At 50.7% G+C, this 12,443-nt stretch overlaps 1 long non-coding RNA gene across 1 annotated transcript; it reads right to left on the bottom strand.

The window, feature by feature from the left end:
- Positions 1-4,350: 4,350 nt before the first annotated feature.
- LOC128837732 (uncharacterized) lies at positions 4,351-6,453 on the bottom strand. The gene is made up of 3 exons (XR_008445025.1): positions 6,403-6,453; positions 6,144-6,233; positions 4,351-4,506 (listed from the first exon to the last, which is right to left on the bottom strand). It is a non-coding gene; the product is annotated as an uncharacterized LOC128837732 (long non-coding RNA).
- Positions 6,454-12,443: the final 5,990 nt, after the last annotated feature.

The raw sequence follows: 12,443 nt of genomic DNA, 5'->3' as shown, positions 1-12,443 counted from the left end.
CCCATCCCTCAGGCTTCAGGCTCTAGCTCCTGCTGCCTATCCATCTCCCTATCCAGGGCTTAATTTGTCCCCAGGGCTGCGTAAGTCTGCTGTGAAAAGTATTAATATCCCTTTTCACAGCAGAGACTTGTTAGCTAGCTGGGAGGCTGTGAAATGTGCGTATTTATTTGTTTCTCCTAAAGTTAATTAAATATTTTAGGAAATTTTGTCAGACATTGCAGTAAAATAGTGTCTAATCCTAGTGTTGTTTGCTGGGGTTCCGTTGTGTGTTTCTCCACCATTGAGCTAGATTAAAGAAAATTCAGCTACTGGTTCTGACTTGACTTTGCCAGGATTTATAGTACTGTGGTAGTTACAGCTGCAATAAGAATTTAAGGTTTTATTCTGCAGAGGTCTCACATTTCTTTAGTACAAAGGTATGATTATAACTAAGGTCCAAATTTGCATATATCATTGCTTCCATAACAAGGATTCCTAGTAAATGTATTGCACAAGTAAATGCATAGCACAGGGTTTTATTAATGTGATAAAGGCAAATTTGTGCACCAGTCGAACAGGCGCTCCTGTTTTTGAATCTTCAAATTAGACTAGAAACATGAAAAATATTTGAATTTCATACCTGTGGGGATGTATCATCAATACACCAACCTAACGAAAAGTTCCATGAGGAGGTAAGGGTCACGATGGGACACTTGCCAGGTAAACAAATCATGGCCTTATGTAAGGAACAGTTGAACCAATTGGTGTGGGGCTATACATGTGATAAACCCATGATTCTCCTTCTTGTCCAATCCGTAGATGTGTGATTATAGCCTAATTGTGTTATGTAATGTTGAGAAAAACTATAAAAGAAAGCTTGCAATAAACAGGATTGGATTCAGCCTGCAACCACAGTGGTCGTGTGCTATAAGCGCTAAAAAATTAATTATTTGGTGATTGAATGACAGCTGATCACAAAGATTAGTTAACATTTGCATTCACACACCCACTGTGCAATTGTCCAGAATGGTTTTTCTTCAATAATGGCACAGTAAGCTTTAAGATATTCTGTGCTGGTGTTTGCCCAAGAATTTTTGACTTAAACATAATATGAGAGTGAATTGTTTGGTGAATATATATATATATATATTCAGTGGCAATAAACTGTAAATAAATGAATTGGCTTAAATACCCAGAAGCTGGTGCAGAAAGGATGAGTGATTAAATGATCTAAAGAAGTTTGCTTTACAGGAATTTGGTAAAGGAAGAGGTTAATGACATTTAGAAATTTTGGAATATGCTGCCCTGCCATGTGTCTGACCAAAGTAACGAGACAAACTATATGTATCCAAAGCCGTCCCATGGATATGGCAAATTGAGGGGGCAGCCACCTCTGAGAGGGGCAGTATGTTATGTAGGAAGAGCTTGAAGAGTAGTTCTCAACCTTTCCATACCATGACTCACATTACAACAGAATGTAATGGTTGCATAAACAGTTTTGGGAGGGAATTAATAAAGAGATTCATCTGATGACAAAATGCTGGCTTCCTGGATATCCCCTAACATGTATTTAGTGCTCCAGTAAAGGGTTTTCATTTTAATCAAAACAACAAGTTAATTTTTTTTATTGTTAGCAGCTAGACTTTATCGCACTACAAATGTGGCCAGTCTTGTTAGTGTAACAGTGTGGAACATGTAGCTCTTGCGTAAGCCCCCAAGGGCAATTTATTATTATTCAGGCTATGATTTAGTCACGGGTATTTTTAGTACAAGTCATGGATAGGTCACGGGCAATATACAGTGGTGCACGAGACTTACGGCTCATTTTTAGGAGTAAATAATCTTGCATTTACTGAATTATGAAAAGTAGAGAGAGGCTCCAACTATGGAGGGTTACAAATCCAAATCCCCATGAACTCCAGTTTTATGGCATGTAACTCCATTGATCTCTATTGAAATTAATTGAGTTACACTAGTATGAAGCATAGAGCAATAAAGTAGGTAGAATATTGCAGGTTGGGTAATAAGGGTGAGGAGGCAGATACAGGCCCCCAATATTTATTTGATTTCTAAATCTATATTGATGGGACAAGACAAGACAAGACACGACACGAGACACACACACACACACACACACAGGGAAGAAAAGGCAGCAGAGGGGGGGGGGGGGGGGGAGACAAGGTTTTTTTTTTTTTTCCTCTTTTACTTGCCTCTGGTCACAGGATCCCAGCAGCGCTAAGGTGGAGTTAAGCCAGAAGGTGGGGAATGAAAACCACAGAGAGGAATAATCCTTTACACTGACACCAGCAGGGCTGCCCAGAGGATTCAGGGGGGCCTGGGGCAAAGCAATTTCAGGGGCCCCTTCAATAATAATAATAAAATAAAATAAATATATAAAACCAGGTAGTAAATGAGGTGAGAGAGAAATGAATGTATTACATAATATGCAACCCTGTACTGCAAGAAATTCTGAGGTTGAAGAATTAGACTATTCTATGGGCAAGCTTTAAGTTCTACTTTGAGTTGTTCCCTGGGGAGCCAAGGTGGGGTGAGGCAATTACAAGCTTTATTTTCCTCAACCAGAGAGGGGAGGGATGAGGATCTTCACAATAGTCAAGTTAATGAGAGAGATTTTTAATAAAGGGACTCAAGTCTACTGTCCACACTCATTTAAAATGCCCACATCTTGAATATTTTTCCTTCACACAACCCATTTACTTGAGGAGGTTGATGTGGCTTCAAGACTATGTCCCACTCCCCCTAGTACAGAGATACATGTAAGTGACTAGCTATGAGGGAGGTTGCTACACTTTTAAGCAGAGGTTCTGGAATATGCTTTAGAAGTGTTGCTGCAGTTGAAATCAGAAGAGCTGGGGCAGGTTAGACAGCAAATTCTTACTGAATTCAATGGGTGTCCTTGCCTCCTCCCCTGATCAGGCTAAGTACTTAATTTGAAATTAGTAGGCACCACTGCATGGGGGGAGGGATAGCTCAGTGGTTTGAGCATTGGCCTGCTAAACCCAGGGTGGTGAGTTCAATCCTTGAGGGGGCCACTTGGGGATCTGGGAAAAAATCAGTACTTGGTCCTGCTAGTGAAGGCAGGGGGCTGGACTCGATGACCTTTCAAGGTCCCTTCCAGTTCTAGGAGATGGGATATCTCCATTAATTTAATTTAATTTATAACTGGGGTGGAAATCTCTGTTACAGTGGACAAAAAAAACTTTAGCACTACAAGGGTGGGGAAACTCCTTCCAACCCTGAGAAAGAAAAAAATTGGTCATTTTGTAACTATTCCACAAACAACGTTTTTCTTTACGAGGAGACCATTTTAAAAGGTTCCCAAAAAGCAGCAGAACTGAGGCTCTGTAACTAGTCCCGGTGGCGAGTCACTGCCGCCCCCCCCCACGCTCCCACCCGCGAGCTACAGGCCGGCCCCCGGCATCGCGGCGCGCTCGCGTTGGGGGAGCGGTACCGGTACCTTCCCTGACGTTCAGCAAACGCCGGAGCTCTGGAGCTCTCGGCGGCCCGACCCGGCAGCGAGGCACGCGCCGCTCCGGCTTCTTCCTTGCTCTGGATGCTGGAGCAGCCGCCGCTCTCTCGCCCGGGAGCCGCTTCCGGCTTTGTACCCCGCCCGCGCCTCCCCATTGGGTAGGCAGGCGACCAATGGGACGCTGTTCCCAAATGCGCATGCGCCACTCAGACCGGCTGGTGGCGCCGGAGGCTGGTTGATGTGCGGGGCCTGTGACGTCACGTTCCGCGACCCTCCTGATGAGCTCCAGCCTCGGGCCATTGGTTTGTGCCAGCTGCTGTCCCCGCCTCGCTGAGCTGCATTACACGAGCAACCCGGAGCCAAGCACTGCAGGGACACAGAACAAAAAGACAATATCCCGCCCCTAAAGGGGACTGTGACACGAGAGAGAAATGAGCACACAGCAGCAGACGGGGCAGAGCGCGGGGCAGAGCGCTTAGGGCAGCAATTACCCTTGCTGTGACACCACCACAAGGTGGAGAAGTGTACACCACCAGGTGCAGGTTGCACACGTGAGAGGGGTGCTTTATCACACTGACATTCCCCTGGGTCAGGAGGCTCCTACCACCACCCCTCTTAGCATGAGGAAGTCTTCCTGGGGAGCCCCTCCCTGACCCCTGCTTGTAAGATTCAACTCAGAACCGGCGCTTGGCTTAACCACAGGTGCTGAGATTACAGCAAATAATAAAATTAACAACAAAGAACAGAGTTTAATAAGAATGTTGGAAACCAGTCATCACCTAAACCACCAAAATCATAGCACGCTTTTTAAACACAAACTATCAGGTTAACCTCCTGGCTGAAGACGTTTCTCTCACCCAAAGTCTGCAGCGGCGTTTTCAACCGAGGCTGCCTGCGACCCACGCTGTCCCTTCGCTCGCCAGGTGCAGGAGGAAGGGGTGTCTTCTGTGCCTTCTATATATACCCCCAACGTTCACTGTCTTTACTCAGAGGCAGGATAATCCCCTGGGGCTTGTTTTCACCTGCACGCTCCTTTTCTGTAGAGTTCACATCTCTTTATTACAGAAACTTTGTATGTAAACAGGCGTGTGGTCTCTTCTTTTACAATGCTACATTCACATCCCAACAGAGACATATACCTTTCAGAGTTTAAACACATATTTTCAGTATATATACACACAACTCCTTACATAGTATCTGTACAACATTTCACGTCAATATTAATGACTAGCGTGTCCCCGGCATTCATGTGAGACCTCACCTGAGATGCTTTGGGAGAACCAGAATGGTCATAGCAAACTAAGGAGGTTTCTGTAACCCCTCTACACCCCCCTTGCCAGTTGTCATTAACATACTCTTGTATCACGGACACCAGACCGGTGGCAATGATTCAATGCGGGGATTTGTGACTAGCCACTGAGCCCTTTGTTGACCCATCAAATAAGTAACCCGCTGGCCCCAGGAGGGGGATTGCGGAAGCCCTGGGATGGCTCTGTGTTGTAACCGAAAGGCGGGCAGAACTGAACGCCCGGGCGACACGAAGCAGGTAAGCTACATGTTGCGATAGTGCCGCTTGGCCTGTGACATAAGCAGATAGGTCACTTGTCAAAAATCCAAATACATTTCTATTTTGCCCCGGTACGAACTACAGAGGTACCTTCTGGGGTCAGTACCTGGAATGCTAATATCCAAAACAAGGAGAATGAATGGCATAGAACAAGTGACTCCTGAGGGCGTTCTGCACCAAAAGAATAAAAATTCTGTACACGATATTTTAAAATTCTGCAAGTTTTATTTGTCAAATAAATGTGGAAGCTCCAGCATGGCATTGGGGAGCACAGGCCACCAGCTTCACAGAGGTGGGAGATCACTGTGCAGCTCCCCCTGGGACTCAGCGGTGAGGCTGCACCCAACCCTGACACAGCGCAAGGACAGGGCTTGGCCCAGAAACAGCCCAGGGCCCTGCCCCTCCTTGCTAGGTGCACTAGCCGTGGGCAGGCAGGCTCAGCAAGGCAGGATCTAAGTCTAGAGGGACTTAGTGTGTGGGGATCCAGGTGTGGGTAGAGAGGGTTCTGGGTGGGGCAATCTGGGTGCAGGCAGCTCAGTGGGGGATCTGACTGCAGGGGGAGGACTTGAATCCACTGGGGCTTGTTGGAGGGTTCTGGGTGCAACGGTAATGGGACTCTGGGGGGAGGGGGTAGTGTCCAGGTGAATGTGGTTGGGGCTCAGTGGAAGGGGGAGCCCTGGAGGGGATAGAGCTCAGCAGGGGGGTCTGAGTGTGGGGGGAATCTGTGGAGGGGTAAGTGGGGCTCGTCAGGGGGGTTCTGGGTGTGGGGGGTGAGGCTTGGCGGGAGGGTCTGAGTATGAGGGGGTCTGGATGCACGAGGTTGGGCAGATGGGGGAGCAGCTCCCTCTACAGAGATCCCTCTCCCCCTGCAGCTGAAGAGCAATGGGTGCAGGAAGTGTGTGTGTGGGGGGGAGATGTGCATGCAGCGCTTCCTAAAGCCGGGGGAGAAATCTGGGGGTGGGTCTGACACAACCCTGGATGCCGTGCAGGGGAAGAGGAAGTCCCGTCCTCCCCAGCCCAGATGGCACTAGCAGCTGAGTCCGGCACATGTTAGGAGCTACCAGCAAGGTCTTCGCCAGTCCCGCCCCCTGCCCCACAATGCTTTACCTTTCTGCCGGCTGTCCTGGACACCAAAACGTACTGCTGGGGAAGGTTGCGTGACCGCTCTCGTGGCTTCCTTATCAAAAAGTCATTTTTCTATGGGGAAGCAAAGAAATTTGCGTGAGATGTAAATTCTGCGCACACGCAGTGATGCGGAATTCCCCCAGGAGTACCAAGTGGAAGAATTGGAACAAACTGATGGGCTGGATTTTAGTGACATGTGAAGAGTTTTATAATTTGTAAAATCATCCTAGGAATACACTACCTCCCCTGCAACATGAGGTGCCTCACAATGCCTTGCTGCTGTGGCTCCCGAGCAGGGCCGCTCACAAACAGCCAAACGACTTGCAGGTCACGCCCTGAATGTCTGCGTATTGCCACGGCCCTGGTCCTGCAATTCTGACCCCGGCAGCCTGTTAGCAAACACCGGCCACGCTCTGGCTTCCGACAGCCTCGATCGCTACGTGCGCGGTGATCCCGACGTGCTCCCGGTCTTCCCCGCAGAAATGTCTGTTCGGCACTGTCCAGATATATTCGGTCCTTTGCCTCTGTGAGGGCATCGAGCTACACCACCTTAAATGGAGTTCCCCACACGATTCACAATGCTGGATGATTTGCTATTAAAGAACAAAACAAGTTTATTTAACTACAAAGAGAGTTTTTTTAAAAGTACAAGTTATAATCAGAAATGGTTATAAGACAAACATAAAACGCTTCCTAGTACGCAACTTAAACTAGACGTGATTCAAGGTGAAATCATTAACACAGATTTTCATGAGCATTGCTGACCAAATTACAGGGCAGGAACTGCTCCCGAGGTCCAATGGCTGTTTTCTTTTGTCCACTTAGGTGAAAGAGAGAGTTGGACAAGAAGAGATAACTTGGGATGTTTTTGCCCCTCTTTTATAGCTCAGTCACCCTTTGGAAACCATGTTCCTGAGCATGGCCCCTGGTTAAAAGCTCTTTCCAGCTGAGAGCAAGGAGACACACAGTTTGGTGGGGGAGAGGTTTCGTACTGTCGTTTGCTAAGATCGGATCTGCGTGTTCCTGCCCTGCTTTCTTGCCAAAGAATGACCACTTGATCAGGGCCGGATTAACTCTCCTGTGGGCTTGGGGCTGTTAGATTTTGTGGGGCCTCTGAGGGCTTGGGGTGGGAGAGTGGGCTCAGGGCTGGGGCAAGGGATTAGGGTGCAGGCTGCATCCGGGAAGCGCATTCCTCAGGCAGCTCCTGGGGTCCCCGGCTAATGGGAGCTGCAGAGCCAGCGCTGGGGGCAGCACACAGCGATTCCCTGAATGCCCCTCGCCTTGGTGCTGCAGGGGCACATTGGCGAGCTGGCGCTCGCAGCTCCAGGCCCGAGGGGGGGGCGCGCGGAGGCTCGGGGACTGGCGTCTGGCCAGCGGTGCAGAGACTTGCCACGGGCCGGATGAAAAGAAGCAGTGGGCCGCATCCGGCCGGCAGGCCTGCGGGGCCCCGGGCTGCAGCCCCTAAAGCCCCTGCATTAATCCGGCACTGCACTTGATAGGTGATGATACCTGCCTGGGGTATCAACTTGTCTTTTGTGTTTCAGAAACAGGTTTGCCCACTCCCCAGACATGTCTGGTAAACAAGTATTGATTTTGGCTTATGTTCATAACTTTACATATAATGTTGCTACATACATTTTACCATGATATTATTGACCAGCAAGTTTTACTTCTCACATGGTACCCCAAGCAGGCCTATTCTGTACAAAGATTTTTACAATAGTGTGTCGGATGTGAATACAGGGGTGCGTTCTGTCACGGTATCTTACTGAACTTTTCTTCCTGTACTATGCCACTATTGACTTTCCGCAATAAACCCGACTGATATTGGTTATTTGAGCCCTTCTCTATATTTCATAACAAACCAACGCATAGCCAAGCACTCGATGCTATAATTTATCGACACTGCCCACCAGCCACATAGGCGGTTAATTACAGGCGGGTTCCTTCTTTAAAAAGCTCATCATAGACAGACCAGACCCTGGCACCTCTTAAAGAAGCCGGCCACCCTGGGACATTGGCCTTAAATGGTTGGTACATTCACTGCTTAAATGGTTGCTCCTTCCCACTCTCTTGCCCTTAAGTAAAGGCCACCCTCTCCTCTGACATTTAATACCGCTTTGACTGGAAGGAGATATGCCTTGGTCTCAGCATCTCTCTTCATGCAGAATTATTTCTGTGAATTAAAAAACACCCCCAAAACCTTGGAAATACCGACGGGTTACAAACATATTGTGACAATTCAGCAAAGGGCCCTGGTCCCTGAATGGCTCATGGAGAGACTTGGCTATACAGTGGTCAATGGTGCTCTGATCAGACCCCTGTAAAACCAGAACGACCCAATGGGGAGAGACAGGGTAGGGGGATATCAAGATCAAAATCCAGTCTGAAGTGGAGTCAGCGGGATTACACAGAAGGAATCAAAAGCAGAATCCAGCCCAGGGTCAAACAGCTGCTGGGCTTTCTGAGGGAGCGACCCCTCACTGCACCCTTTAACCCTTTCTGCTCTAGTGACTCCAGCAGTAATACTATCCAGGTGAGCTGTGCTCTTCTGGTGATGTGACTCCTACTGCCCTGGAACTGTAGGGTGCTGATCTGACAGCAGCAATGAGAGAGAAAGATTTGAAGGGGGGGGGGAGAAGGGGGGGGAGGGCAGTGACAGCCAGGAGCCAGCACAGCTTGGTGGCTTGGGATCATTGTTGTGTGAGCTACAGTAGTGCTGACCAAAATCAGGGCATGGGCATTATTAGCAGTATTATGGTAGCACATAGAAGCCCAAAACCAAGGAGGAAACCCTATGATATGCACGTTAGCAGCAGCACATTACAGTAGCACCTGGGAGGAGAGGTGGGCCATTATGAAGTGCACATTAGCAGCAGCACTATGATAGGGCCCGTGGGCTCCCCTTTTTATAGTGCCTGGGGGGAACCCCCTGTATGGGAGCACCTGTCCCAGAACCAAGTGCACATTATCCAGGGACATGCCCAGAAATTTAACTTTGACCCCTTTTGTTGGGGCACTGTGCCCCCACCGCTCTGGCAGAAGCATGCTCTTCCCCCCACCCCAGCTCCAACAGGAGCTTGCTCTCCCCACCACCGCAACCGCAGGGCTGGAGGAGTTCAGTGTCCCTGACAATTACTGGGGAGGGGGCGTGCCTCTTCTTGTCCCCCCTTTTGCATGCCCTGACATTATCATACCACCTGGGAGGTGCCCCAGTATGAAGTAGACATTATTGGCAGCATTAAAGTAACAGCCTCCCCTTTTTATAGTGCACATCGTCAGCAGCATTATGGTAGCGCCAGGGGGCGGAGGGGAATCATGAGGTACATATGATCAGCAACATTATGGCAACTCCTTTGGCCCCTGTGGTTTGCTGTTACTTGGGACTGTGCTGAACTATTTCCATCTGGCACAATCCGAATTACTCATGGAATCCACAGAGTCCTGTTCCTCAAGGGAATCACATCACCCAGGCCCTTTCCTTGCTCTGAAACCCAAGCCTGCTTCTCCGGCCTGCCCCATGTCCAAAGGAGCGGTTTCTCCGCTTCCTTCCAGGGGCCTAAGTTCCTTTACTGTCTGTTAACTTTCTGCCCAGAACGCAGCCGATCCCTCAGCCTCTGCGTATACAACCAGTCCCAAAGACACCCCTCAGCTTCTGATCGGCTGTGCCATGCGGCCCAGTGTTTCGGGTGGTGGCTCCCCATTGCTCACAGCTATCTCTACACAAAGGGGCATTTAATTGCTCCTTCTGCTTAGCTGGAAAGAAAAGTTCTTCACACACTCGGGTCTGTGATTGTCTATAGATCAAAGAGCCATTCTCACCTTCCAGCATAACAACAATTAATGCCCACATATTCTGGAATGGGTTTGAATCCTCAGACCTCTGGGATAGGGCACAGGGGCTGTTTATACAGGGACAACTACAATGCTCAGGGAAACAGCCCATGACTCTTCCAAGAGGAGACTGGAAGAGTGTGGCTTGTTTGGCCTAAAACCAGGGATGTGGTTGCTCCCTGTAAGTAGACCAGGGAAGGGAAGGAGCTAGTGAAGTCAACGGGGATAAACTCACCAGGGCTCAGCTGAGGCTGGAAATGAGAAGACTGTTCCCACCCACCAGCAGATGGGGGGAGGGTCTGGAAAACCCCAAACTAGCTGCAAGCTGGAGCAGTTTCTGAAGAGGATTCTCTGTCATAGCCCTTCCCATAGGAGGGAACCCGGCCTAGATCCAGCCCTTAAATAAACTACCCACTGATCAGCTGCAGGTGGTGACACTCCCTGTCCACCTGGAGATCAGCCTGGCTCCTCCTCCTACTAAGGCATCCACAGCTGATGATGACTGTGGTGTCAGCCCTTACAATGAGCTGCCCTGGGTCTCTGCTGACAGCTCAAGGTTCTCATAGATCCCAAAGCCCAAAGGGATCCCTGTGATCAACTCATCTGTCCCCCCTGTCTGACCCAGGCCCTGAATTAATCCCTGCTTGAACCAGAGCAGCTCTCTTAGGAAAACATCCCATCTTGATTTAAACCTGGCCAGAGCTGGAGAATGCACCGCAGCTCATGGGGGGAGCTGTAAACCAGGATGCCCGTGTTCTATCCCCAGCACTGGGAGGGGATTGAGGTCTAGCGGGGGGCTAGAAGCCAGGACTCCCAGGGCCTGGACAGGGGCTGGAGGTGGATGGGGGGGAAGAGGGGCTTTAGCACAGCCCAGGCTCTTCTCTCCCCTTAATGTCTGGATCTGCCAGTCAAAAGGACCAAGTCCCAGCTGCCTACTCAGCAATGAGCCAGATCGCTGTTCTCCTGTACCCTCCGTGCCTGGGCACTGACCCACAACGCCCTCTCCCGCTTGCCTGAGGCTCTCCCTCCTATAACACTCTCCCACCCTGCTCCTGTTCTTGCTCAGGATGCACCTTGCCCGGGCCGTCTTCAAGGTCTGCGCCTTTAATGGGCACAGCTTTGGAGAGACCAAGTGGCCAATGTGCGGGTGATAAGTGCACCGATTGAGGCACTTGCTGTGGGGGTGGTTCTAAGATCGGCCTGGCTCCACAGGGGGTTTTTAGGGACCCGCCTGGCTCTGGAGGGATGGGGGTTGGGTCTGTCATGGGCTCTGCCTGGGGAGCAGGCGCTGATGAAGCCAGCATGGCGCCTGGCTGCCCACGCCCCCCTCCTCAGCGTGCATCTCTGCAGATCCTGGTGCTCTGTGACATTGCCATGGTGCAGCAGGTCCGAGACAGCACGGGAAACGCTGTCCTGGCCCTAGCGAAGGAACTCACCGAGTACCGGGCCTAGCCAGGATGCCCGGGTTCTATCCCTGGTTCTCAAAGGGGGAATGGGTCTAGTGGGCTAGAGAGCAGGGGAGCTGGGTGCTATCCCTGGCTCAGGTGGGGAAAGGCAGGGGGTGAATGAAGTGATGTTCACAGCTCTTTCCCTGGGCAGGTACAACCTGTGCCATCGCTATGCCCAGTTGGGGAGCCAGAGACTTGGGCACGGGACCTACAAGGAGCCAGTCATCTGTGTGTATCAGTAAATTCCCCCCAAAGCACCCCTCAGTGTCAGGTCCCCATGTCACTTTCCTCACCCCCTTGAGCCAACCAGTCCCCCTGCTTGGGGTCTGGATTGGATCTGGCATCCCCCTACAGAGGAGAGGCCCCGTGTCCCATTTCCCCCTCACGCACACTCCCGAGCCAACCAGTCTGCCTCCCTGCCCTGGGGACGGATCGGAGCTAGCACCCCTGGCAAGGTCATGCTCTCGGCTGGCTGTGACCCTGCTCTCCTGGAAGGTCAGACATGATGTCAGTCACTAATTGGTGCCAGTTTGGGTATGAGGAGACTGAAGAAGCTGGGGACTTTGCCAGGGGGCTCTTTGCTGCCAGATTCCAGGCTTCCAGCACAAGTGGTTCCCCCAGTGACCTCACTGCTGCCCTCCTCAGTGCCCCCTGGTGCCTCTGCTGCTCCCCCACCCCCTCACCCCACCCCACCCTGCAATGCCCCAGTGCACTCTCCTTTCCCCAGACCCCTTCCACACTTAACTACTTCTCCTCCCAGTACCTCCAAACCCAAGGTGCCCCCTCCACCTCTATAACCCCCTCACCCTCTTTCTCCTCCACTCCGCCAAGTCCCTCATGCTCCTTAATCCCCCATGGCCCCTTTCCCCTCCACCCTTTGTGACCCTTCCCATGCCCTCTTTCCTATGATTTCTCTGACCCCCTCCTCCCCATGTTCCCCCAGGCCCAGGCCCTACAGGGATGGAATGGGATCCAGGCATCCGGGAGGATGCCCCTAATG

Source organism: Malaclemys terrapin, chromosome 5 (genome assembly GCF_027887155.1).
Source record: "Malaclemys terrapin pileata isolate rMalTer1 chromosome 5, rMalTer1.hap1, whole genome shotgun sequence".
NCBI lineage: Eukaryota > Metazoa > Chordata > Testudines > Emydidae > Malaclemys > Malaclemys terrapin.
Note: the sequence above shows the minus strand (reverse complement) of the source record. Positions and strands in the feature narration are given on the sequence as shown.